Consider the following 27,527-nt stretch of genomic DNA (forward strand, 5'->3'; position numbering starts at 1 on the left):
AAGTTTCATTGTTGATTTTGTGTTTTGGCTTTTTTTACCTTTGCTATAGAGGTCTGACCTCTCTAGAATTCACCCAACATATATCTTTGTGTCTATATGTCTGTATATCTTTGTATGTTTAATTTTCTTTAGGGAAATTTCAACTATGAATAAAGTTGAACGAATCACACAATGAGCAATTAATTAAACAACAAATTTCCATGGATTCACCCTTGAATTTCAACAGTTGGAGACACTTTGTGATTCTTGTATTAACTATTCCTAACTCCTTTTCATAATGAGAATGCTATTTTCACTGCTGAATGTTTCAAATTCTAATTGTTACTGATAAATAAAACAGAGTTCCCAGTCATGGGCTGGTGCCTAGCAAACAGTTGATATAAAAAATTATTTGCTAACTGAATGATTGCCTTCAGTAAAAAAAAAACCTGGGTTTTTATCATGGGAGGAGGCTTCCAGGTGTCAAGGGTAGGAGAAAAGACAGACATGCTGAATTGAAGGTGAGGCTGAGGAGATTTCATCTTTAGGACATGTAAACCTTGTCCTATATCCACAGCCCCGGACAAAGAGTTATTCAAACGAGAAAGAGGGGAAGAAGAGAGCTCAGTGGCAGAACTAAAGCTGAAGATCACCGTTCTCAACATTCTGGGAACATTTAATTTAAACAAATATTATTCTAAAATATGCAGTTACCTTGCAAGTTCACAAGAAGTGCCATTTTTCTGGAAGTATATTTGCTCAAGCATGTTTGAGCTCACTGTACAGTTGTCATCACAGCTCACCATGCATACAGTGTGCCCCACATGCATACAGTATCAAATGGACCAGTTCTGGGCCTACAGATAAAAAAAATACAAGTCTCCAGGAATGCTGAGCAAGACAGACATGAACTCTAATTAACTGTGCCAAGAACTGTTGTCTACTTCCAGAATCTGAGTTCAGCCTAAATCTACTTAAAGATTGTCACAGACAGGAAGCAAAACTACACCTGTGGCTACACAGAACTAGTAAAAGCCTTTGGAGAAAAGACAGTGTCATCAAAGGATGACAAATAACGCCTAATCCTACCCGATTTGCCGTCAATATCTGAACAATCTTCGAACCTTTACCTGCCAAATGAAATTGCATTTGTATGAATGGCATAAACATTCTGCAGATGGTAGTTAGGTGATAAGGTATTATCAGAAGACTGAGCTGAAATCAGAAAACCCAACTCTGTGACCTTGTATGGTCACTTATCCTACCTGAGCTGTTTCCTGACTGTACAATGGAAAACACACTATCAAATCATGTTTTCTTGCAGCAGAAACTGGTTTCACAAGACTCTTATGTGGATCTTCAATCTGTAACGTACACAGGCAGAGCTGCTCTACTGGAAATAAATCAAGACAGGAAAGAGCTTAGGGCCTTGCTGCTCGGCTTGTCAACCAGGCCTCTGAGCCCCTTTGTGGAGCAACAAGGTTTAGAATCCCTTAAGATCTGCCGACCTTACAATGTTGTGATTGTGTCATGGCAGAAGAATCAAAGGTCAACATGGTTTACATAATATTAAGAAATATAAATATAATTTTGTGATATATAAAACATTAATATGTCTATATAATATTTTAGTCTCTTAAAAAAAAAAAAGAAACACTACAATACACTTCCAAAACTAAACCAATATACTTATTAGAATTTCTTCTCATCTGCTTCATCTCAAGGTAACATTTTCTTTCAAATCATATTTATGTATTTTTCCCATTTACTAATCTTCCATGTTTTGATGGCAAATTATTTTAGTTATTTTAATACGGATGAATATAAACTGCTCCCTGAGGTGACAGTTTTAACTATGGATTATCCTGAAGCTTTTCTTTGGGTCTAGCAGAGTTGCTTGATTTTAGGAAGAGGGTGGATGACTTGTCTCTTCCATTGCCACCTCGTTTGAGGAGTACGAATGATGACACACACATAAAGGGAAAACATAATCTTCTAATTATGCCTTCTTGCACAGGCTTGGTGTTATGGTCTGAATTGTGTCTACCACTCCCTAACCCCCAGTACCTCAGAATGTGACTTGCGTTTGGAGATAAGGCCTTTAAGGAGGTGATTCAGCTACAGTGAGGCCAATAGTGTAGGCCCTAATCCAATCTGACTGGTGTCCCATAAAAAGGGGAAATTTAGATACAATAGGACATAGTGAGAAATGCAGCAGAGGGAAGACCAGGTAAGGACACAGCAAGGAGGTGGCCATCTGCAAGCCAATGAGGTTCGAGAAGAATGCTGATTTGTGGATGCCTTGATCTGGGACTTCCTGCTTTCACAACTGAGAAAACAAATTTCTGTTGTTTAAGCCACTCAGCCTGTGATATTGGGTTAATGTCACTCTAGAAAATTACTACACTATATTTAAACATACACACATACTACAAATACTACAGAAAAGGATGTGGCTATCTGTCCACACACGTACACATGCACACACACATCCCCTCAGAAAAGATTACTTTCTTTAGGTGAAGGATTGCCAAACACTGAAAATGCCACCTTGCCAAATTACATTGGAATTCCGTATGCTGCTATCATGTCCAACTCCATGTTTGCATCTCACGTACAACGTGGAGGTTGAGCCTGGAAAAGATTCCGTTTGTTTTAAAATTGCATCAAGAGATGCAAACCCCTTAATGTCTATCTGTCTGGTTAAAGAGAGTTCAAATATCATTTCATGCTGTGCAGGGTTGTATAAAGATGACAAGCCTGGCTGACAATTAAACAGAAAGAATTTGGGAAGCTAAAATGAATTCCATAATTAGCCACCTTTTCCTTTTAGGCCATTCTTGCTGGATTATTCCTATATTCATGACAATCACTGAAATGAAATTAATATTTTTTTTGCCAAAGATTTTGGAAGCTTTACTCTGTAATATGTGGTGATAGTAATAAATAAATAATTCCTGTGGTATTAATGATATTAACATTTCATGTGACTCATTCATTAAGTTCTCAAGTGGATGGTTAAAACAACTATAATTCAGTGCATTGTCACTTGGTATGAAACACATGCCTTCTCCAGCACTATATCCATTTGAAAATTGATAGCACCATCAGGTCTACAAGGTCTTGAGAAGAATTTCATTTTCCCACTAGTCTAAAGTGATTGTGCTATGTTCCCTGACCTTCAAAAGCTTTTTGTCATTTTTCTGTCATGTAGCTTAGAGGTCCTTTTCTCCATCCATTTCATTTAAATATCTGCTGTGTGGATTAATCCAATAAACTAAGTAGCCATTTAGTTAAAACCCTCCTGGGGTCAGAGCTCCAGGGAACATTTCAAGGCACAAACGTTCCTTCTTCAACTCTTGTTTCCTACACCATAGATCACCTTCTATCAGCTCTTTGAAATAGATCCTCTTACCACATGCTCCAAATCCCCTGTGTTGAAAGCAATGCTGGGTCTGATACCCAGCAGCTGATCCCCCACTTGGGATGGACAAAAGGAGGGGAATGCCATGGTTTATAGTCTCAAACTGTGGCAAGGAGAAGGGAGCCCCTGGGCATTGTCAGACAAGGGCCTTTTGCTGGTGAGTGGGGGAGGTTCTCTTCACAGCCTCCTTCCCCAGGGCACCACCAACATGGGTGCTTTGTTCATAAATAAATCTCCTCTCTCTTATCTAAAGATAAATCACCTGGACAAAGGTGTTATAGGGCTGTTCCACCATTTTTCTTCCTATCAGTGTCCCACTCAACTGGAGAGCACATCAAGGTTGAGGTTGTGGAAGAGGGTCAAGTGAAATCTAGGGCCTTGCAAAGAGGAGGTGCTTAACACAAGAATAGAAAAGGAGGAATGAAAAGAAAGATGTCACTTTCTAAGCATGCCAACTCACAGTGTAGTCTACAAGTCTCACTTGTAGCCTACATGTGCTTTCTTTTACAGGTTTTAGGTACATGAATTCTACAATAAACTAAATAACAGTTTTTTTTTTAACTTGAAAACAGGATTCTTGGGTAAAATAAATCCAGAAATCACTGGGTTAAACCAAGGGAGAAAGACTTTTCAAACTGTAGGACACTTTGCAACTGGAAGCTCTGTGAGACTGCCACAGTATTCAGTGATTCTGAGACTTGTTTGTCCCAGAACAAACAAGTTCTGGGACTTGAGAAAGGTTGTGCTAAATCCCTTTCCTTCCCAGAAGGAATTAACTGTCCACTAACTTAAACTGACCAGTGTATGGTTTTCATATCTTTCCACATTTGGTGGTTGGGTGAAGCCAGCCACATCATGCTAGAAGAGAAAGCCCAGTTACCTTGGGGCATTTAAGGGTTCCATTTTTTACATACAAGCAGTATGTGTGTGTGTCAGACATATCACTACCAAGTTTGCCTCATTAAAGATCTGTCTTTTCATTGAGAAAACCAATGATAGGGCCCTGTAATGGAGTTTCAAACAGAGAGGAGAAAAAATAAAATTTGAAGATGTATAGAGACATAAGAAGCCTCTTTCTTCACTTAGCTGATAACAGAACCTGGCAGAAGCTGACACAGTTCAAATCCATACATCCAACAACAGCAACAGGATCCATGGGGAAGTAAAACAGTATGTCTGTTTGTGCTGAACCAACTGATGGGGGCCAGAACTTGTTGTGGCAGGTCAGGTGCAGTTTATTCAATTATCAATACAATTCATTTCTCAAAGATGACCGATTCTCACTTAAGTATGCATTTGAAGAAACCTGATCACGTCTGATCATACTGAATGTATGAATCCACTCAGTATTACCACTAACTAAGTGGTTCTGACACTATGCTATATAGAACAGGAAGTTCTAGTGTTAAGTGAAAAACATGTAACAAGCACATACATACTTTATGTGTATTAAAAACTATAAAAATAAATATAATAGACTGAGAATAGGTTATTGTTTTAGAGAAATGTAACAAAAGATGTTTTCTCCTGTCAAACAGTTTTTAATGTGTATTTATGACTTATACTGCTCAAAAATTTCTATATTTTTAATGATCTGGCATCATTCTCAAATGTGATTTTTTTATTGAAGAGGCATTTTTTAAACCTGTAATCATTTTATGTTTTATAATGAAGAAAAATTTGGAAAAAAAAATATATACTTTATTTTTAATTAGGTCAAGTTTCCAGAAAATGTCTGATCTGTTGATTACTAGACATCATAAAAAGACAATTAAAGGCTGTTTCACTCTGAGTTATAGTAGATGGCTATCTTGATAAACAAGGTATTTATTTTAAATTAACTTCTAATAATGGTTTTTCTCCATCTTCCAAAGGAATATAACACTTTGCTCTCTGAAGTGAGTTGCACATCCCACCTAAGATTTGTTATTGTTTATTCTTTTCCTTTCCAATGAGGGTCGGCAATCAAATTTCCACTAACCCTCAGAAAAAATTTCAGAGTATTTTCTTATACCTTTATTCAACTATAGATATAGCAAAACAAACTTGTTCCTGGATAATGAGAGATATTTTTCCTTTTCTAGTCACTGTTAGAAATTGTGTCCAGTATTGAGCTGAAAATTCAATACTATAAAAGTCGACCATGTGTCCTAAAATAAAGACATAGGACTAAAGTTACCATTATCACATTCCAGTCTGTCAGTTGGTTGAAGGAAGAGAGATGACATAAGTAGCAAGTACCCTCTGTCCCAAGGAAGTTATTACATTTTATCCCTAAGAACTACCCCCAAGAAATTAATGACCTGTTTTATAAAAGATCTCAGGTTTAGCACTTTGGCCTTCTGTGTTACACCTTTCCATACAGCGAACTCTGCCAAACAATTAGAAGGTAAGCATGTGTTACCATACTATGAAGAAATGATGTATGAGGATACAAAATAAACAGATAGTTGATTTTTTGGCTTAATATAATGCCCATGCATTTCCAGGTGTCATCCTCAGTCTGACCAGCTAACTTGTGCGTCCCAGCTTGTGTGGGAATCTTCATGAATTATTTATGCGATTATGGGGCCTCAGCCCATAAACAGACAGCAATATTTTCCCTTAGAAAAAATTTCAGCAAAGGGTATGTGGCTAAAAATCTAGAATAAAAACTACTGACTTCCTTACTTATACCATTATGAAAGGAGAAATCTAGAGGAAATCTGAGGAGGATTAGAAAAATCCAAATTCTTTTCCTACTTTTTTGTTTATACTGTCAATGGAATATGAATTTTCTTGCTGGTCATCATTCCTTTCGAAGCCAGTGGACAATCCTTTTGTTAAAGTATTGAAAGATCCCTTGCTGAAAGTCTGTAAACACATAGTTTCTTTTCTTTTCTTCCTTTCTTTCTTTCTTTTTTTTTTTTTGGTGGTATTGCTGGGGTTTGAACTCAGGGCCTCATGCTTGCTAGGCAGGCACTCTCCCACTTAAGCCACTCCACCAGCACCATAGCACATATTGTCTTAACTCACTTCTGATCACAAATTTCATGTAGTTTCTCTAATATTTTCCTCTTAATAGTAAATTCTCAGAATCTTTATCCAAAGGAGTAAATAACATCAGTGCCAGGTACTCTGTGCTTACCAGCAAAGCTTAACGTGTTTACATTTGTGAATATCCACTCCTCCAATATTACTGCTCTCTCCTTTTTAACAGAAATGTTTGCAGAGTTATCAACCATTCCAGAGCAATCTGTCTTGCTTGTCTGTGCTCCACTGTGACAATGCATCTCAATCTCTGCCTCATTCCCTGAAGCCATCACTCCAGCATAAAAGCAGGTCTTTATTACTAATTGATCTGGTATTTTCTAAGGTGCCAGCACATCTAGAAGTCATTTTCCTAATATCTCAGAGCAGAGGAAACACAGCGCACTCATTTCCTTTGTTCTGACTACAGGAGGCACTCAAATACACATCTGCCATTTCCACCTTCACATTTTCCAAATTATTCTCCATGGGATACAGCTATTGCCTTGGACTTAGAATACTTTTCCTCAGAGTTCATGGTTTGTAATTGATCAAATAATGCCTTCTTTAGTCAGCTTTTTTTTAATAAAAAGGAAAGGTTTATTTTGGCTCATAGTTTGAGGTTTCAGCCCATGATCAGTTGGCCCTGTCACTTTGGGCCTGTGGCGAGGCAGCAGGTCATGGCAGGTGCATATGGTGTAGCAAAACTGCTCACATTATGGCCAAGAAGCAAAAGAGAAGGTTTTGTTTTATGATCTAAACTTTGCATAATGTGCATAATTGCACAGTGGTTTAAGATCACTTTTTCTTACTCCTTTAAAATGTTAGAAAACAAACAAATTTAACTGAATAGTTTCCCCTAAGCTGTTTATGCTAAGTTAATAATCTATTAATAATGTGGGATGGGAGTTAACACTAAAATAGAAAAACACACATTATTTTGACAAATTACCCTCAGGTTCTGATAAATCTTAACTAATTATTTATGTTCAGAAAAGAGCAATCTGGTAAAAAAGCACACCATGGCTTGTCAAACTATGCAGACTTTGTGACATTGGTTCCAGTTCATCTTACACCTTCCTGGAATGACCAGCAAAACTACACAGCGACCTACCAAAATAAAAAAAAATAGAACAACAATGGCAAACTAATATAAACAACAACAAAACCCACACATCTTATGTTGATTTAACTCATATTTGAAGATTTAGTTAAAGTAGACTAAATTGAGTAAAAACAAAAGATGTAACATTAAAATGTCATAAAGTCTTCCATGTGATTTCTTTAATTTAAAATTATTTACTTGAACACCAAGACCAGTCTGTCTGACATATTTCAACTTTCAAAAAAAAGGAGAAAGGATTAGGTATTGATTTAGGTAGTTTAAAATAATCCCATCTGAACCTTTTATTTTACCCACTCCGAAGCTGAGGCTGACATTTTGGTTGCCTTGTGGAAGATCACAGGAGTAATCATCTTGACCTCAGACTACCAGGCAGGGCTCTTTCTGCCCGAGTGTGCTGCCATCCAGTCTTAATTCATAGCTGTAGCTAGTGGTGACAGGGTGAGGAATGCCTTAAACTTATTCCAAATTGTTTTGGATGACTCCAAAGATCTTTATATGTAAAAACAAGGGAATGGCCACACTCTTGGTTTCTAATGTCACTGTGCACTTCAAGTTGGACTTTGGGATCCATAAACCCTTGGTTGATGTCATGTATACATTACTATCATTGCATTTTCTAGTGTGTAAACCATTAATCTTTTTAACTATTTCTTAAAAAATTGTCATCCGTAGTTAAAAAAAAAACCTTGAAATCAAATACCTAGGAATAAACTTAACAAAGGATGTAACTGACCACTACAAGGAAAACTACAAACCTTTGAAGAAAGAAATCAAAGAAGATTACAGAAGATGGAAAGATCTCCCATGCTCATGGATTGGTAGAATCAGCATAGTAAAAATGGCTATACTACCAAAAGCAATCTACCTGTTCAATGCAATTCTTATCAAAATCCCAATGACATACATCACAGAGATTGAAAAATCAACCCTAAAGTTCATTTGGAAACACAAGAAACTGCGAATAGCCAAGGCAATACTCAGCAAAAAGAGCAATGCTGGAGGAATCACAATACCTGACTTCAAACTATACTACAGAGCCATAGCAATAAAAACAGCATGGTACTGGCACAAAAACAGATATGAAGACCTGTAGAACAGAATGGAAGACCCAGATATGAATCCACGCAGACACACCCACCTAATTTTGACACCAGAAACCTACCATGAAGAAAAGATAGCCTCTTCAACAAATGCTGCTGGGAAAAGTGGTTATCTGCCTGCAGAAAACTGAAACTAGATCCATATTTGTCACCTTGTACAAGTATCAACTCAAAGTAGATTATGTACCTTAATATAAGACCTGAAACCTTCAAGCTAGAACAGGAAATAGCAGGGAATACACTGGAAACAATAGACATAGGCGATGACTTCCTCAGTAGAATCCAATTGGCTCAGCAACTAAAAGAAAGGATTGACAAATGGGACTGCATGAAATTAAGAAGCTTCTGCACAACAAAAGAAATGGTTTTTAAATTGAAGAGGCCACCCACAGAATGGTAGAAAATTTTTGCCAGCTACACATCAGACAAGTGACTGATAATCAGAATATACAGGGAACCCAAAAAGCTAAGCTCCCAAACAATCAATGACCCAATGAAGAAAGGGAAGATGAGCTGAACAGAGCCTTCTCAAAGAAAGAAGTTCAAATTGCTAAAAAAACACATGAAAAAAATGCTCACTACCCCTGGCCATAAAGGAAATGCAAATCAAAACCTGTTAGAATGGCTACCATCAAGAACACTACCAACAATAAATGTTGGCAAGGATGTAGGGAAAAAGGAACTCTCCTACCCTGCTGGTGGGAGTGCAAGCTAGTATAACCACTATGGAAACTCCTTAAAAAACTAAAAATAGTGCTGCACGTGCATGTTTACTGCAGCATTATTTACAATAGCTAAACTATGGAAACAGCCAAGATGCTCCACTACTGACGAATGGATTAAGAAAATGTGGTATTTATATACAATGGAATTTAAATATACTCAGTCACAAAGAAGAATGAAATTTTGTCATTTGCAGGTAAATGGATGGAAGTGGAGAACATCGTCTTAAGTGAAGTGAGCCCGACTCAGAAGGCCAAGAGCTGCATGTTCTCTCTCATATGTGAAATATAGACCTAATACAAACACAGCAATTTTATGAAACATTGGTCACACTAAGGGGAGGTCACACACGGGAGGGATAGGTTAAAATAAGGATACTAAGAACTTGAATATGGGTGCTATACTCTGTACAAGAATGAATACAGAAATCTTAAACTGACTGAAACCATAAGAAAGGGACTAAAGCAGAATATAGATAATTAGAGGAGATGAACCAATTGGGAGTATAACACATATATGCATGGAAATATCACAAGGAAACTCTCCGTGTAGCTATCTTTATCTCAAAGTAGCAAAAATGTCATATTTTCCTTTTTTTCTTTTCTCTTCTACAAAATCAGAGAACAGAGGGCAGAACAGTGTGGGGGGGGAGGTTTGACACCAGTTGGACACAGAGGTGGCGGGAAAAGGGGGTAGGAGGGTGAATACAGTGCAGAAAATGTGCACACGTGCATGTAACTGCCCTAATAATACCTGTTGAAACTATTCCATGAATGGGGGAGGGGGCAGGATAGAGGGGGGTGGTGGAGGGGGTGAATACAAGCATGATATAGTTGATACATTGTAAGAACCTTTGTAAATACCACAATGTACCCTTGCTCAGCATAACAATAAAGGAAAAAAAAACTTGAGAAATCATTTTATGCTATATACTTCTTTTAAAAATAAAAATGTCTTTTTAAAGGAAAATTTTAAAATTGTATTTGACTATAGATGCTTTTTTTGTGTGGACAGTTATTTTATTGGCAAATACCCATATACTCTAGAATAGCTAGCTAGCACGCTGTCTTGCATTCACACGGTGTTTGTGGTGGTTGATTTTACATATCGACTGGACTGGGCCAAGCAGGTGTGTCTGAGAGGGTGTTTCTAGAATAGATTTGCATTTGAATTGATAGACCAAGTAAAGAATATGGCTCTCACCAATGTGGACGGGCATCATCTAATCTGTTGAAGGCCCAAGTGGGACAAAAAAGCAGAGGAAGGGATGAATTTGGCTTTGAACTAGGAGTTAATCTTCTGTGCTCCTGTGTCTCAGGCCTTCCATCTGGGACTAAATTACTCTACCAGCTTTCTTGGTTTTCCTACATAGAGACAATAGATTGGGGGATTTCTTTTCCTGTATAATCACATGAGCTTATCCCAATAATAAGTCTCTCTCTCCCTCTCTTGCCCACATATATACATATATATGTATATATAGGTGTGGGTGCATAGCCTCTTGGTTCTTTTTCTCTGAAACTCTGACAAATACAGCACTCAATAATTACCTGAATTTGAATTGGCTCAGACCCATGATATGAATTCATTTAAAATAATTCTATTTATGTACCTTACCAAGATTATCCCATGGTCTCACAACGATTTCTCTTAAAGACAACTCATAGAGGAATTAATTTTCAGTAAGTCATTTTTGCCATTCAGGGAAGAATGTGCTGTTTTATGTTTAGTGAATGGTGAGTCTTTCACACATGCAAGAACTTTTGGTGAGAAGTGAGTTGAAATAGCAGAGAAAGCTATCATTTCACTTGGGCTTCTAGAAAATATTAATAATTGAGGCCCTGTATTAGTTTGTTTTGTGTTGTTATAACAAAATATCTGAGCCTGAGTATATTATAAAGAACAGCTCTGGAAGCCCAGGGACCTGGCATCAGCATCTGCTGGACTCTGGTGAGGGCCTTCTGGCTACATTACAACATGGCAGACAGCATTATTATAGTGGGAGTGTGTGGGAGGAGAGATCACAGGGCAAGACAGGAAGCAGGGGTCAGTGAGCTGAGACTGCCGAGTTGGCTTTGTAACAAACCATTCTTCAGGAACAAACTCATTCAGAGACCAAAATGAATCCTTCCCAGGGCAATACCCCTGTGACCTAATTATCTTCTACTAGGCCTCACCTCTTAAGGGTTCCATCACCTTTCAACTTCACTACACTGAGGACCAAGCTTTCCGGACATGAGCCTTTGGGGGCCATACTCAACCCATATCCAAGCCTTAGCAAACCTCTATGGGTGACAGGAGAGGTGCACACAGGTAAGGTCTGGTGTGTTTTTGTCTTGAATGGGTGGCAGTAACACAGGTGCTTATTAATTAAAATTATTCTTAACACTTTGCAAACATTTTTTAGACACTTCTCAACACATCTTTTTGATATTTTAAAAGAAAATAACATTACCTAACTATATGCCTAATTTTGTCCCTCCCTACTCACCAAAAGGTGATGGTGAGGCCATGACCCATGTCACACTCACAAAGTCAGCCTAGCAATCTAGATCTTCTCTAGTACACACTGGAGTTTTTTGCACAACTGGGAGGCTTTAACTTTGTCCAGATAAGTTAATTCTTCCTATTATGATATCATTATTTTACTCAAAGTGGTGGTAAATTTCAGTCGCATTCTGACTGAAATCTAGACATCAAAATTTATTTCTAAAGCTACTTTAAAATAATTCAGTTGTATTACCCAAACTTCTGATTTCTGCTCTGAATATGGGTAACAAGATGGAGAATTCTTTATCTGTGCTCCATGAGAGTCTATATATTTTAGCTCAGCAATCAAACAGTATTAGCCATTCTCTTAGTCAGAAGAGTCTTTGTTAGTATTGGTTTTCTGGTAATTCAACCTATGCTCTTGTCAAGACTTGCTCTACACCATTTTAAAGAAATAAGAGACAAAATGACTTTTCTGTTTTGTACTTTAGCCTTCCTAAATGGAGTCCTTGTTCTTATCAAAGAGATAGTTAAAGCAATAATTCTCTCAAACATTTTAACAAACCAATGGGAAAAAAAAAAAAGACTGAATATTTCCAAGCTCCTTTCTTAGCCCACAGGCTCGGGAATATGACTTAGGTGTGCTGATATAAATGTTGAATCTTTAATATTTCACACCAAAAGCAATGCCTCCAGGTAGCTTTTCGCACACTGCTACAATCCTGGGTAATGAATTAATCATCCGTAGCATAGCATGTGAAGGTGGAATTCAGATGGAAGTGTATGGGTCAGATAAGTGAGCACTTTTGCTCCTACAGACCATTTCAACCACTACTTAGAGTTTCCAGAAATGACTTATCTCCACAGATTGGATCTAAAATTAAAATAGGCCCCAAAGCCCCTGTCTCGGAACAGTGCCAAGTAAAAACCCCAAATCAGACTGCGACAAGAGCTTATAAGGAGAAGGGCTCCTGGGGCCTGGTAATATTAATTCAGTAAATAGGAATTTATCCCACTCACCTTTGGCCTGAGGCCCTTCTGATTAGCAAGCCATTTACAGCTCCAGTTGAGAGCAATTACTAGTTAGGGGAGGGCAGGCTCCCTTAACTAAAGAGGGGGTGTTTCTACGCACACTAATATTCCCTAGGCCACTTCTGCCTACCTGGGTGATGCATAATTAATATCGGGGTTCATTAGAAATGTAAATGCCCATCGTGGTCATAACGATGCTTGGCTGTCTCCCTGGACTGAATGAGGTGGGGGAGGTTTTGGCTCACATGGAATTTTGATTATATAGAGTTACTATGACTATTGTGTAGGAAAGCTGCTTTTATGTTTTGTTCTTACATCTCCAATGAATGCCTACACCCCTTGTTGTTTTATAGATGGATTTATTTCTTATAAGCAATATTTCGGAGCCTAGGGTAAGTAGCACTAAAGTGCCCAAGGCTGACAGGCTCTCTGCTGTAACCCTGGGAGGCTGCAGGGCAGGGCACAGGCGACCATAACCTCACCAAAGAGTTAGTAGAGAAGAATCTCCTAATAGAGGAGAGCTTTAAAAATGTAAATGTCTGTTTTATGGTCTTGAATCAATAAATCCCATATTATTTGTGGATGACCATTGCTTTCAGTCTTCCATCTTTTCTCTTAACGTTTAAGATGCATGGCAACGCAAATTAGACCAAAGTGTATGACCTGGATTCTGCCCTTCACTCTGTGCATGGAAAGGGGGGCGGGAAGCAATGGGGAAGATGTATGCCATCCTCAAACCACCGTCGTGATCGGTTACGTACATTATTGGGATTGTAAATCTGCAACATCAGTTTATCCAGCTCTCATTATACAGCTAGATGTCCAACCCACTTCCAAATAGCAGCTTTGGATAGAGAGCTTCACCCCTTTTGACTCATCGATTGTAGAAACTTTACAAACAAGATGCATAAAATACAGACTAAGAAATTGTCATAGGTAGATATCTATCATACCAGGTCAAGTGACATAAGTCCTATTGGAAAAGTACAAAGTACTGTGAGAATTTAGGTAAATAAAAGAGTTTGCTTTGATTTGGGATGATAAAAAAATGAGATTTCCAGAAAGGGGCTGTCTTTTAATCTGGCTTAAAGGACTATGCAGGATTTCAAGGAACAAGAGCATAAGCGCCAAGGTTACCTACTTAAAAACCTGCTGGAAGGTGGTAGGAGGGGTCTAGGATAGCTGGCAGGTGAGAAGTGTGGAGTGTGCAGAGTGAGGGTCTGAAGATACCATTTCTGTACATAATGGGGTGAGAGGTGGCACAGGCTGGGGTTTGGTGACATATGAGTGGGATGGATTAATGATGATAAAATTGGTTTATGTGTACTAAGTTAGAAGGCTGCGGCCAGAGCCTAGAGAAGAAGTGCAATAGGTAGACTACAACCCAGCCTCCAGCCTTCTCAATATTTCCAGTCCCTATACACAAGAGATGGCAGATGCAGAAGTGCATGGGAGGGGGCTGAGAAGAGAAGGGAAAATAGGGGCCATATGGCATGTCCACATTTAGGAGCAGAAAGGAAGAAGAAAAAAACAACTACTTGAAAATCATAGCATGTGCAAGCCAAGGAAGAGGACATGTTAAAGGTTGTGGGAACACTGACTATTTGTTTAAGAAATAAAGCTGCTTGGACTTTTTAATTCATCCCATATGGACCAAAGATTTCTGAAAAGGAACAGAGTCTTTCAAAAGTAAAAGAAAGTACCCATGAATATTTACCTAGTATTTGAATATGAAACTTTTTCCAAGAGGAAAAGTAATGTATATTAGTCAGGGTTCTCCAGAGGAATAGAACCAATATCAATGATACATATATCCATATTGAGGTAGTTGTAGTTCAAGCAATAATATGAGATATATATATATATATATATATATATATATATGACTAATAGGGATTGTGTGGGGTGGAGGAAGGCAAGAAGGTAGGAGAAATGAGATGGTTTTAAGTGTGGTCCCAAGATGGGCATTCAGAGGGAGAAAGATCTCAGTTCCCACCTTGTGTGTCAGAAAGACGCAGCTCTTGCTTCTTCCTTACCAACACAGCTTCTGCTGCTGCTTAAGCACGGGGGATGGGGGGGGGTGGAGAGGGAGATTTTTCCGACACCTTTGGTTTCCATGTGGTTTGTGTGGGACCTGCCCCCTTACTGGGTCATCTTGGAACTGAATGAAGAGCCTGCAGGCCTGACTCAAGGCTCACCATGGTGTGGGGGGACCTCTCTCAGAGACTGGGGGTGAAGGCTTCATTTCCAGGACAATGAAGCAAAATAGGCTACCATGGGGGCTGGGGAGGGAGAGAGAGAGAGAGACAGACAGACAGAGAGAGAGAGAGGGAGAAAGAGACAGGAGATGGAGAGGCTGTGAGTGCCCTTAGTAATCGTGGGTTCAAATTACACTCCATCATACTAAGGCTTTATATGAACTGTCTTCCTGGCATACTCAACTCCATCTTGGAACAGAGCCAAAGGGTCAGGCCCAAGGGAGATTAAGGTATTATCTCAAAAAACCAAAATTACTTTAAAGGACTGGTTAAATGACCAGCTCAGACTAAATTAAGCAACAAAACAGGCCTGGAAGCTTTTTTCTGCCTTCCTACCCAGTAGGTAAGAGTTTATAAGAAAGACCAGCAAAATTATAGATAAAATAAACACACGACATTATATTTACACATTGAAGTCCTGTATTGAGTAACTTTATAGCCTTGGTACCTTATGTCAAAAACAATAATAAAATTAAAAATTAGGTAACAATGAAGAGACTAAGTTCCTGAAATGAAATAAGGATTAATAGTTTTCACTTAAACAGAACTCTTTCATGTAAGAAAAATGCTAACATTGCAGGAGAGGATGGGCAAAACCAAAATCACAATGACCAATCAGGACCTGAGTTCAAACCCCACTGCCGCTGAAAACAGACACACAAAGAAAATGACCAGTCAACTTATAAACTAAGGAATATGAATAGCTGATATTTAAATCAAGAAATGAACAATAAAATAACAATTAGTATACTCTCTACTTATCAAAGATGAAATATTGATATGCATTTTCTGAAAATCAATTCCTCAATGTACATCAAGGATGTACAATGTTTATATTTTTTTAATCAGTTAATTGCACTTCTAGGAAATTTCCCTAAAGCAGCCATGAGAAATGTGAACACTTTTAACAATAAATTTAAGCATTGTTCAAAATATATGGAAAGAGCTGAGAATGTAAGTGGCAATACCTTTCCCAAGCTCACGGACAGATAAACATCCACCTGTTCTCATTTCAAAGATAGCCTAGGAGAGATCCTACCCATGTTTTTTCTTACCATTCTAAAATAGTTTTGCACCAACTTTGCAGTAAAGATATCTTCCTTACGTCCCACTGAAAAACATTCTGCTTTAAATTAAGCCTGTTTGGTTCCTTGTGGACACATGAATGACTTTGCGGCATTCTTTCATTAAATTAAAAACCTTAATCTTTTTTGGTGCAATTTTTTCTTTCTTTTTGCAATGAGAACTCATTTCCGGAGTTAAAGTTGTTTCAACAGCTTAGGACCATTACCTTGTTTACCATCTGGCCTATGGGACGACGGCTGACCCAGATCCTTGAGGTCATTAGATTTCTTAGCCCATGGGTGAGGGAATGGGCTACCAAGAGACAAGCATACAACTACAGCACCACGTGCCAGAGCACAACTGATGATTACAGTGTCCATAGGTGCAGAGAGAAAGAGCTGTAGCAGCCCACTGGAGTCACATCCCACACTGAAGGAAACTGACTTAGCCCGTATGTGCTGCTATCACGAGATAACACAGACTGGGCACTTTATAAAGAACAAACTTTGGTTTCTCACAGTTCTGGAGGCTGGAAGTTCCACATCAAAGCCCAGCCATTTGGTATCCAGTGAGGGTTGCATACTTGGCAGAGGAGAACAAAATGTCATCAGATGGTGAAAGGCAGCAGAGCAAGCGAGGGTGAACTCCCTCATCAGCCCCTGCTAGAGGCATCTACTTCCATGATGAAGGAGAAGCGTTGGAGCCTAATCACCTCTTGATATTATCACATTGGTAGCACCTGAATTTTGGAGCAGACGTGCTGAAACCATGGCAGAAGCTCTAGAGTAGATTCTGAGAGCTGAATAGGAGTTCCTTCCCCAGGTGGACAGGGCAGAAGTGAGGTAGGAGAACGAGGATGGTTATTTCAGGAAGTGGAAATGTGGGTAAAGGTACACAGGTGAGAGACACATGAGGTTATGAATAGACAGGGCCAAATGGCTTCCCAGGAGAACGAATGGGTTTAGGGTTAGACCAAAAAGGCTTATCTTTGTAGGCCATATTAGAGTATTTGGATTTCAACTTGAAATCGGGAGTTGTGAGTATTTTAAGTAAGTGAAACATCATCAGATTTTAGTGTTAACCAAAAACACTGATATCGTGGATGGCAGTTGGAGGGGTCAAACTAGAGTCACAAGTATCAGATACAATGAATTAGAAAGCAAAAGAAGGGAGGGAATCGAGGAGAATGGTACAGGAGAGGGGATACTGAATCCACATGACTTACAGACCTACTAGCTATGGATAGAGCGTGAGGACATGGTTCTACCTGCTCACTAAAGATCACTGGCTCCATTGGTGGTTCGGTTCTTACTGCACCCTTAAGCTTCTGTTTCCGGGGTCACGGTCCTGCCTCAAGTCTAGCTTGAATTCTCCTTCTGCCCCAAACTCCAATCAGCATGAACCATAAGATCCTAACCAATCAGATCATGCCAAGTCTCACTGAGGGGTATTTAAGCCCCTGCCCCCTCTCTCTCTCTCTTGGCTCTCTCTCCCTCTCCCACCCAGCAATAAAGAATCCCTTGGCCAGGTCACTCCTCTCTGCGTGGTCACCTTTGGGGCCTACATTTGCCTACATTTGGTGCCTTGCCTTGGATTGGGTCTCTCCACTAATCCTGGTGGGACCCCGATTCTGACTCACCCCATGACCACCCTGAGGACGTGACTGGCCAGGACTCATCCTCCTGATCACCCTCGCTCGCATCCAACACCGGACATCCTTTTGGTGAGTCCACATACCCTTCTTGGGCTCCCTTTGTGGTCTCTCCCTTTGGTGTCTCTGGGGTTTAAACATTCCCTCTTCGGCTATCTCCAGGACTCATACAGTAGAGGGGGGTTCCCTTCCCTCTGTTTGGCTTGAGTCTATTTTGTCATGGGTCTCAGAGACCCCCTCATCAAAAAGCCTGGCGCTGTGTGACCCACAGCCTCCGGACCCCAGGGGCCCTACAAGCCACTTGAATGCAGTGATGACTGCTTCTCGTGTGCCTTGTACAGTTCTCAGGATAGTCGAGCTGCATGGGGACACCCCGCGATTCCATATATCCTTCCAACCAGCTCCCACCTTGGGGGCCACCTCCTCTTTGCTGTCTGACTCCCCACTAAAATGCCTCCTCAGTAATTTAGACACCTTGGGTTTGACCCCAGATATAAAACCAAAAAATTTGATCTGCTTTTGCACTCAAATCTGGCCCACTTATCCTTTAGACAACCAAAGTCACTGGCCCCTTTTCGGGTCTTTAGATCCCAACCTTTTATGGGACATATAACTACTGTGAGAGATCTGGACGATGGGGAGAGATTCCACATGCCCAACCTTTTCATACCTCCATCTAAATCCGGCTCTCTGCACCACTTGCAAACCAAAACATGTACTTCTTGCTCTGAAGCCCTCAACCTCAACCTCCGCCCTCTCTTCAGATTTTGACCAGGCCGATGAACCTCCTCCATACCGCTGATAGGCTCCACCCAATCCTCCTCTCCCACGACCTACTCTGCCATCTTTAATGGCCCCTCCACTTCCTTCTTTTTCATCCCCTTCATCACCGTCACCCCCCACCCCCACTGCTCCCTTGGTGCCTCCTCCTCCACTTCCTCTTTCTTCATCCCCTTCATCACTGCCACCTCCTACCCCCACTGCACCCTCTGCCCCTTCTCCTCCCTCCCTCTCCTTCAGCCCCCCTGCTACTAGATCACACACACTCACTGCCCAGCCTCCCCCCCTTCCCTCCTGGCACCCCTTTGGGAGGTAGCCAGATCAGAAGGAATTGTCAGGGTCCATGTCCCCTTCTCCACGCTCAATCTCTCCCAAATCGAAGCCCGCCTGGGCTCCTATACAACTAACCCCTCAGCCTATGTCAAACAATTTCAGTATCTACTCCAGTCTTACAGCCTAACCTACCATGATATATATATCATTCTCTCTAATACCCTTCTACCCCAGGAACATAGAAGGGTTTGAGAACAGGCTTGCACGTATGTAGATGAGGTCAATCAGACAACTCTCACTCACCCTACAGGTGCCCTTGCAGTGCCTGACCATGATCCCAATTGGGACTACAACACCCAGGCTGGACTTACCCTCTGGGACCAATTTGCCACATGCCTCCTGGCATGACTAAAACAGGCATCACAAAAGGCCATTAATTTTGAAAAACTCCAGGAAATTATCCAGGATTGAACAGAAAACCCCTCTACCTTCCTAGATAGGTTAACCAGGGCTCTCCAACAATACACTAACATTGACCCTGAATCCACAGATGGTAGACAACTCCTTATGACTTATTTTTTCTCCCCAAATTACCCCGACATTAGGGAAAAATTAAAGAAACTTGATAGAGGTCCCCTCACTCCTCAGACCAAGGTACTGGCAAGCCTCTCCCGGGATGAAAAGGCAAGATGCCAAAAATGCCAAATGTTGGCCCAGGCTATGCGGGGCCCAAACCCTCTGACCGAACGAGGTAATTGACATCCATCAAACAAAGGCACCTTGGGTCCTTATTTCAAATGCAGGAGGGAGGGACATTGGGCCAAAGCCTGGCCAAACCCTAGGCCGCCACCCTGGCCTTGCCAGAGGTGCCATTCTCATAGACATTGGGTGATTGATTGTCCTGACTCCCAGCGGGAGGGCCGGACCAAGCTCTCGCTCCAGTCCTGACCTCATAGGGCTGGCAACAGATGATTGATGGGGCCTTGGGACTTCCCTCCCGGCGACTACCATCTCGTTTCTGGAGCCCAAGGTAAGCCTTTTGGTTGATGGGCACCTCATCTGCCTCCTCCTGGACACCAGTGCCACTTTCTCGGTACTGATGGAGTTTTGGGGGCCCACCAGCCCATCACAAACCCCTATTGTTGGGGTAGGGGGACAAACCATTTTTCCCAGAAAGACTCCCACACTTTCCTGCTCCTTTTTGGGTCACCCCTTTGCCCATCAGTTTCTGGTCATGCCCCAATGTCCCACTCCTTTGTTGGGAAGAGATATTTTAACCAAATTTCAGGCCTCCATCTCATTTAACCTCAGGCCTATCCCCCTTCTTGCCCTTATGGCTACGGATGGCCCCTCTGAGTCTACTGGTCAAATCCTCCCTTCAGGGGTGGACCTTAAAGTATAGGACACTGACACTCCTTCTCTGGCAACTTGTCCTCCCATTAAGATCCTCTTACAGGACCCTCATCACTTTCTGTGCCAGCCTCAGTACCCCCTCCCTACTTCTAGCCTGATGGGGTTACAACCAATCATTACCGATTTATTCCACAAGGGGCTCCTCAGACCCACCCATTCCCCATATAACTCTCCCATCCTAGCCTTAAAAAAGCCAAATGGCACCTACCACCTTGTCCAAGATCTTAGACTCATTAATAATGCTGTTAAACCTATACACCCCCTCGTCCCTAACCCTTACACCATTCTTTTTTCTATTCCTGCCTCCTCCACTCACTTCTCTGTCCTTGATCTCAAAGATGTCTTTTTTACCATTCCCCTCTCCCCCAAGTCACAGGACCTTTTTGCCTTTACCTGGATGGACCCACACACACACATCACTCACAACAACTCACCTGGACGGGCCTCCCTCAGGGTTTTAGGGATAGCCCACATCTGTTTGGACAGGCACTTGCCAAAGATCTCAGGGATGTCCACCTCTCTAGGTCTACCCTCCTCCAATACGTAGATGATCTACTCCTGTGTAGCCCCTCTCTGGGCATCTCTCAAACTGACACCACTCTACTCTTAAACTTTCTGGCAGACAAAGGATACCGGGCTTCCCTCCGTAAGGCCCAACTTTCTCAAGTTACAGTCACATACTTGGGAGTTCAGTTACCCCATGACTCCAAGGTGATTACTCTGCACAGAAAACAGCTCATCTGGGAAATACCAACTCCCAAGACAAAGGAGTTGTCCTTTTTGGGGCTGGCCGGACACTTCCGTGTCTGGATTCCCAACTACTCCCTCTTGGCAGCCCCTTTATACGATGCCACTAAGGGAGACCCCTCTGAACCCCTACTTACCTCTGTCAACACCCCTTTCTGATGCCTTCAACAGGCACTTCTCCAGACCCTGGCCCTCCACTTGCCAGGTACCCAAAAACCATTCACCCTCTATGTCCATGAAAATAAAGGCTTAGCCTTGGGAGTTCTGGGTCAGGACAAGGGCCCAACATTTGCCCCGGTAGCATATCTATCAAAAAAACTTGACCCTACAGTCTGGGGATGGGCCCCCTGTCTACAGGCCTTGTCAGCAGCCTATGTTCTAGTTCAGGAAGCAAAAAAACTTACTTTCAGGGGGTCAATCACAATCATCTCCCCCCACCACCTGGCGGAACTCCTGACATATAAGGGCTTAAGAACCCTTCCCCCTTGCCAGATCTTGTCGCTTCTTGTCCCCTTCCTCCATGACTCCTCCATTACCCTCCGTGCTTGCTCCTCCTTAAACCCTGCCACCCTCCTGCCCACCTCTACTGCCATGCCTACCCACTACTGCCTCGAGACCTTGGAGGCCCTTCTCCCCTGCCCTTCACACATCCAGGAGGGGCCCCTGCAGGGCTCCACCTACACCTGGTTCACCGATGGCAGCTCATATGTAGAGGGGGGTATACGGACAGTGGGTTATGCTATAGTGTCCTTAACCCAAGTCATCAAGGCACAGCCCCTCCCTCCCAGCACCACCAATCAACAGGCTGAACTGTTTGCAGTTACGAGGGCTTTTGAGCTGGCAGCCGACCATTCTCTCACTCTATACACTGACTCTAAATATGTCCTCCACATCCTCCTCTCCCACTCAGCTATCTGGAAGGAAAGGGGATTATTAACCACAAGAGGGACCTCTGTCACCAACTCCACTTTCATTACCAACCTTCTCCGGGCCTCTCTCCTTCCTTCTAAGATTGGGATCGCCCACTGCCGGTCCCACCCAACAGATTCATCACCCATAACTATGGGCAACTCTAAGGCAGATCAGGCTGCCCGGCAGGCAGCAAGGGAGAATTACTCCACTCTGGCCCTTGCAAAGCCTCAAGACCAAACTACTGAGCCAGCCCATGCGTCACTCCCTAGACACATTCTCCTTTCGTATTTATACTCCATCTTTCACGTAGCACTCAGAATCTCAAGCTCTTAAAGTCATTCTTCCTCCTTACCCCAGAAGACTCCCAATACCTACACCACCTCACCTCCACATGTCCCACTTGTCAGAGGACTAACCCACACACCCCCTTGAGGCCTGGTTCATTTCCTACTCACCAGGCCAGGGGACACATCCCAGGGGCGGATTGGCAGGTGGACTTTTCAAATATGCCCAGAGTAAAGAAACACAATTACCTTCTGGTCCTGGTAGATACCTTCTCGGGATTGGTAGAGGCCTTCCCAACCTCCAATAAGAGGGCATCAACCGTGGCCTCTATTATTGTAACCCACATCATCCCCAGGTTTGGAGTGCCTACCTCCTTCCAATCAGATAATGGCCCAGAGTTCGCATCCCAGGTAACACAAGGAATTATCAAGGCCCTTAATATCTCATGGCATTTTCATATCCCTTATCATCCCCCCTCATCAGGAAAGGTAGAGCACACTAACCGTAATTTAAAGGAGGTTCTCACTAAACTCATCTTGGAACTACACCTGGATTGGGTTCAACTCCGTCCACTAGCCCTCTTCCGCCTACGGGTACTCCCATGGAAACCCACATAAATATCCCCTTTTGAGGTGATGTTTGGTCACCCAGCTCTGCCTCTGGGAATCACCTCCTCCTGGGACCCCCTCCCGGGACACCTCGCCTTTCCTCTTCTCTCCTTCATTCGAACCCAGTTATGGTGACACCATGACACCTTATCTCCAGACCCTTCACGCACCCATCTCTCTTTCCCTTTAAACCCAGGGGACTGGGTCTACTTCTCTCCCCCTTTCCCTGAAAAGAAACTCCTTACCCCAAAATGGAAAGGGCCCCTAAAAATCATCCTCTGTACTCTTACTGCAGCCCGGTTAGAAGAAACCTCAGGAAAACTAACATCTTGGATTCATATTTCCAGGCTAAAACCAGCCCGACCCCCCACCCCCAGGACATCCAGCAGGATGACCCCGTCAGCCCTCTGTCTCCGCTTCTGTTTCCTCTCCTGGCTTCATTTGCACCCCCTCCCTTGGAAACCCCTTAAAATTCCACATCTCTCAGCTTTGTGTTCCCTCCTGTCCCCGAGGATGTGCATTAACCTTCCCCTTTTGTTCTCTGTTCTCAACCTCCTATTTGTGGCTGGGCTGACTAGCACCAGAGGGTACTTCTGGAGATTTAAGATACAGGAAACCTACACCATTTCACAAACTTCTATTACCAGCCTAGTCGGCATGGGTGACTGTCATCCTAAGGGATGTCAGGTCCCTATGTCAATCCCCTTCAAATCCAGGTTTGGTTTCACCCTAAGGAGTGGCTCCTTTGCATTTGCTTGCCCTTTCTTCACACAAACAAAAAATTACTGTAAAAGGGGAGCCAAATGGACCCAGGAGTATGGGGGATGTCCCTATTGGTCTTGTCAGGTCCACTGGGTACTAGGATCAAAGGGACCAGACAACCAGTTCCACTTTTATCTGGGAAAAAATGGGACTACCATGCTCCACATCCCTGACCCATGGGACAACAGATGGGTCCAGGGTGAACAGGCAGCCATTTATGCTCAGGGTGACTCCTCAAAACCCTCAGCTCACATTATGATATCCAGGGAGCTAACCCTTCCAATTACCGCTCAAAAGGAGGTCGCTGCTAATGTTCTACAATCCGAACAAAACTTACATAAATCCCTTCACAGCCCTCCAACCCCCAACCTGGCTCCAACTGTTCCAGGCCTCACTACAACTCCTAAACTTGACTGTGTCCATTAATGTCACTGACTGCTTTCTTTGTACCTCCCTCCAACATCCTTTACTGGCCACAATTCCCATTAATGTTTCATCTTCTATCAGAGCTTCCCCTGCCTTGCAGAACTTCTCATGTGCTCCTCCCTTGCCCTCTGTACCTTTATGGGAACCTGACTTTACACCAGGTCCTCCTCCCACACACACCTGCTATGTCCAGTCCTCAGCGCCTCGGTCCAACTTTTCTCTCTCCTGTCATACGAATCTCACAATTGCAGAACAACTGGCATCCCCCCCCGGGGTTGCTATACTTCTGGTGCCACAACACCCTACACTCTTGCATAACTCATGCTACTCCCGGGCCCTGCATGCTGGTAATTATAGTCCCCCAACTCACTCTCTATGGGGAAGCTGAATTTTCCTTCCTATTTGGTGCTCGATCAAAGCGCACTGCCTTCTTCCCCATCATGGTTGGTACAAGTCTGGTGACCTCCGTTGTTGCTGCAGGCTTCGTGGGGGAGCCCTTGGCCATAGTTTTATTACTGCAAAGGACTTTGAAGATCGCTAACAGATCATCCTCGAATCCACCTCAGCCTCACTGGTTTCCCTTCAATGTCAGCTCACTTCTCTAGCCCAGGTGGCCCTACAAAATTGCAGGGCCCTAGACCTCTTAACGACTGAAAAAGGGGGCACCTGCTTCTTCCTCCGGGAGGAATGTTGCTACTATGTCAATGACTCAGGGATTGTAGAACAGAATGTCAAAAAATTAACAGACTTGGCCGAGGACCTCCTAAAGAGACCCACTAAAAATACCTTAACCGACCTGCTAAACTCTCCACTCCTCACCTGGCTCCTGCCTTTCTTGGGCCCTTTGCTTATGCTCATTACTCTATGCACCCTCCTACCCTGTTTACTACACTTTCTCAGATCCCAGGTAAACAAAATCTCTAATCAAACTTTCAACCAGCTTCTCCTCCAAGGATACCAACCCCTCATAGCCCAACCAGAGGACACTATGATGGATCCTACCAGGACACCAGGTTATAAGCATCATGGACCCCTCACAGAACGCCTGCTTCAATTCCTCGACTCCCTACAAGAAGATGGATGGCTAATACCCGCCATACGGAGCTCAGAGGATTGACTCAAGACTCTTTATGACCTATGGCTACAAGGGACCTTCATCAACTTCAGGGAAGAGGAAATCTTCATTTTCAGAGCCTGGGTATACGCCATCATGGGGCTCACCACCCCAACATTGTTTGCCAACTGACTCTCCCTTCCCCTATGCTGCTCCTTGCCAGCTTGAAGAAGCCAGAGCGAACACAACGCCCCCCTTCCTTAACAAAAAAAGGAAGGAATGTTGGCAATAATGGCACCAATGGGTTTCAGTTCTTACTGCACCCTTAAGCTTCTGTTTCCCGGGATCATGGTCCTGCCTCAAGTCTAGTTTGAAGTCTCCTTCTGCCCCAACCTCCAGTCAGCATGAACCATAAGATCCTAACCAATCAGATCATGCCAAGTCTCACTGAGGGGTATTTGAGCACCTGCCTCCCCCCCCTCACTTGGCTCTCTCCCTCTCCCACCCGGCAATAAAGAATCTCTTGGCCAGATCACTCCTCTCAGTGTGGTCACCTTTGGGGCCTACATTTCTCATACTTGAGGGGGTGCGAGAATCAATGTTAAATATAGATTCCACCCAGGTATGGTGGGTCACACCTATAATTCCAGCACTGGAGAGGCTGAGGCAGGAGGATCTCAAGTTTGAGACCAGTCTGGGTTATGTAGTGAAGACCCTGTCCCACTACTGTGTGTATATATCTATATCTATATCTATATCTATATCTATATCTATATCTATATCTATATCTGTATCTATATCTATATATGACTGGGGCCCCACCTAGAGGTTGGTGTAGTTGGGAGGAGAACCAAGAATGCAGCTATATGAGCATCCCAGCTGATTCTTATGCAAGTTTACTTGAAAAACTATAGAAGTTTTAATTTTCTCTTTAAACAACTTGCAAATTACCACCTGCAATTAATAACAAGTGGATAATCATGCACAGTGGAGAGAATGAAAAATTTTCACAGCACAAATGGTAGAGAGTAGGAATGGTGTGTGCCAGCAAGTGTGGAATGTGGGTGGTGGGCGAGGCAGATGCAGAGGCGAGGCCCTTGAAGGAGCACAGCATCCAAGGGTCAGCATAGGAAGACAGTGGGAGGGAGATTGTAGCAGCAGGGTGAGGAGAGTGGCTGCTGAGTGGACAACAGTCCATTCAAATGAAGCAGCAGGGATATGGAGGAAAGCAGAGACCAGGCCTCCTTGTATTTGGTCATTAGGGGGTCTTAGGAAACCTGAGAACTTTCAGAGTGGCAGTAAGAAGAAGAGGGAAGTAAGGTGAGGAAAGAGGGGCAGTGACTGTAGGAAGCAACCCTGGAAGCTCTGCTAATAAGAACCCAGGACAGCCGAAAGCTGTAAGTCATTACCCTCTTCCAGTTAACATTCTTTCCGTGCATTTAACTATTTTAAAATTATAAACCAGGCATGGTGGCTCATATCTGTAATTCCAGACACTTGGGAAGAGGAGATTGGGAGAATGGCTGTTCGAGGTTATCCTGGACAAAAACATTCTTGAGACACACCATTTCAACTAATAAAGCTGGGTATGGTGGTACATGCCTGTCATCTTAGCTCTGTTGGAGACATACGTAGGAGGACCATGGTCTAGGCTCTTGTAAAAATGTGAGACCCTATCCAGAAAATAACTAAAGCAAAAAGGACTTGAAGCTCAAGTGGTAGAGCGCCTGCCTAGCAAGTGTGAGTCCCTGAGTTCAAACACCAATACCACCAAAAACAAAAAATTAAAATACATAATTTCTGAGTGATATAAAGAAGATTCAAATTCCCTAATTCTGTAGGATCTTCACAGGTTTAACAATGAAGTACAATTTGCACAATGACATAAAGATGTGAAGTGTGGGATGCTACTAATAAGGATACCTAATTATTATTATTTTATTACTATTAATTTAAACCATCAACACATTGAGAAGTCCTCCAGAAATAATTTTATTAGACTTTGTGAGTTGCTTCCAAATTGCCTACCTCCTAAGACTATGACAGATTGGTCAATGCAGCTTAGAGAAAGATTAACTTAAAAAATAAATTTCACTTCTAAATATAGGAGCACATACTTTTCATAAAAGCAAAGTGGAAAGAGCTCATGCATCAGGCTGACTAAGCATGTGGAAGTGTGTATTCCCACTTGTTGATATCAAATGATTATCACAGAAGCCACCCAGTGAAAACCCAATGGGATTGATGTAGACTGAAAAACACTTTGCAGGTGGAAGCTTCTTTAAAGTTTTGTAGAAAATGTAGTTACACCTCTCTTACTTAATGCAAAACTAGAGTTAAAAATAATTCTACCACCATTCTACCCCAATCCCTCTGGGAGACCCCCATAAAAATCTATTCATTGAACTCC

This window comes from Castor canadensis, chromosome 1, assembly GCF_047511655.1.
Source record: "Castor canadensis chromosome 1, mCasCan1.hap1v2, whole genome shotgun sequence".
NCBI lineage: Eukaryota > Metazoa > Chordata > Mammalia > Rodentia > Castoridae > Castor > Castor canadensis.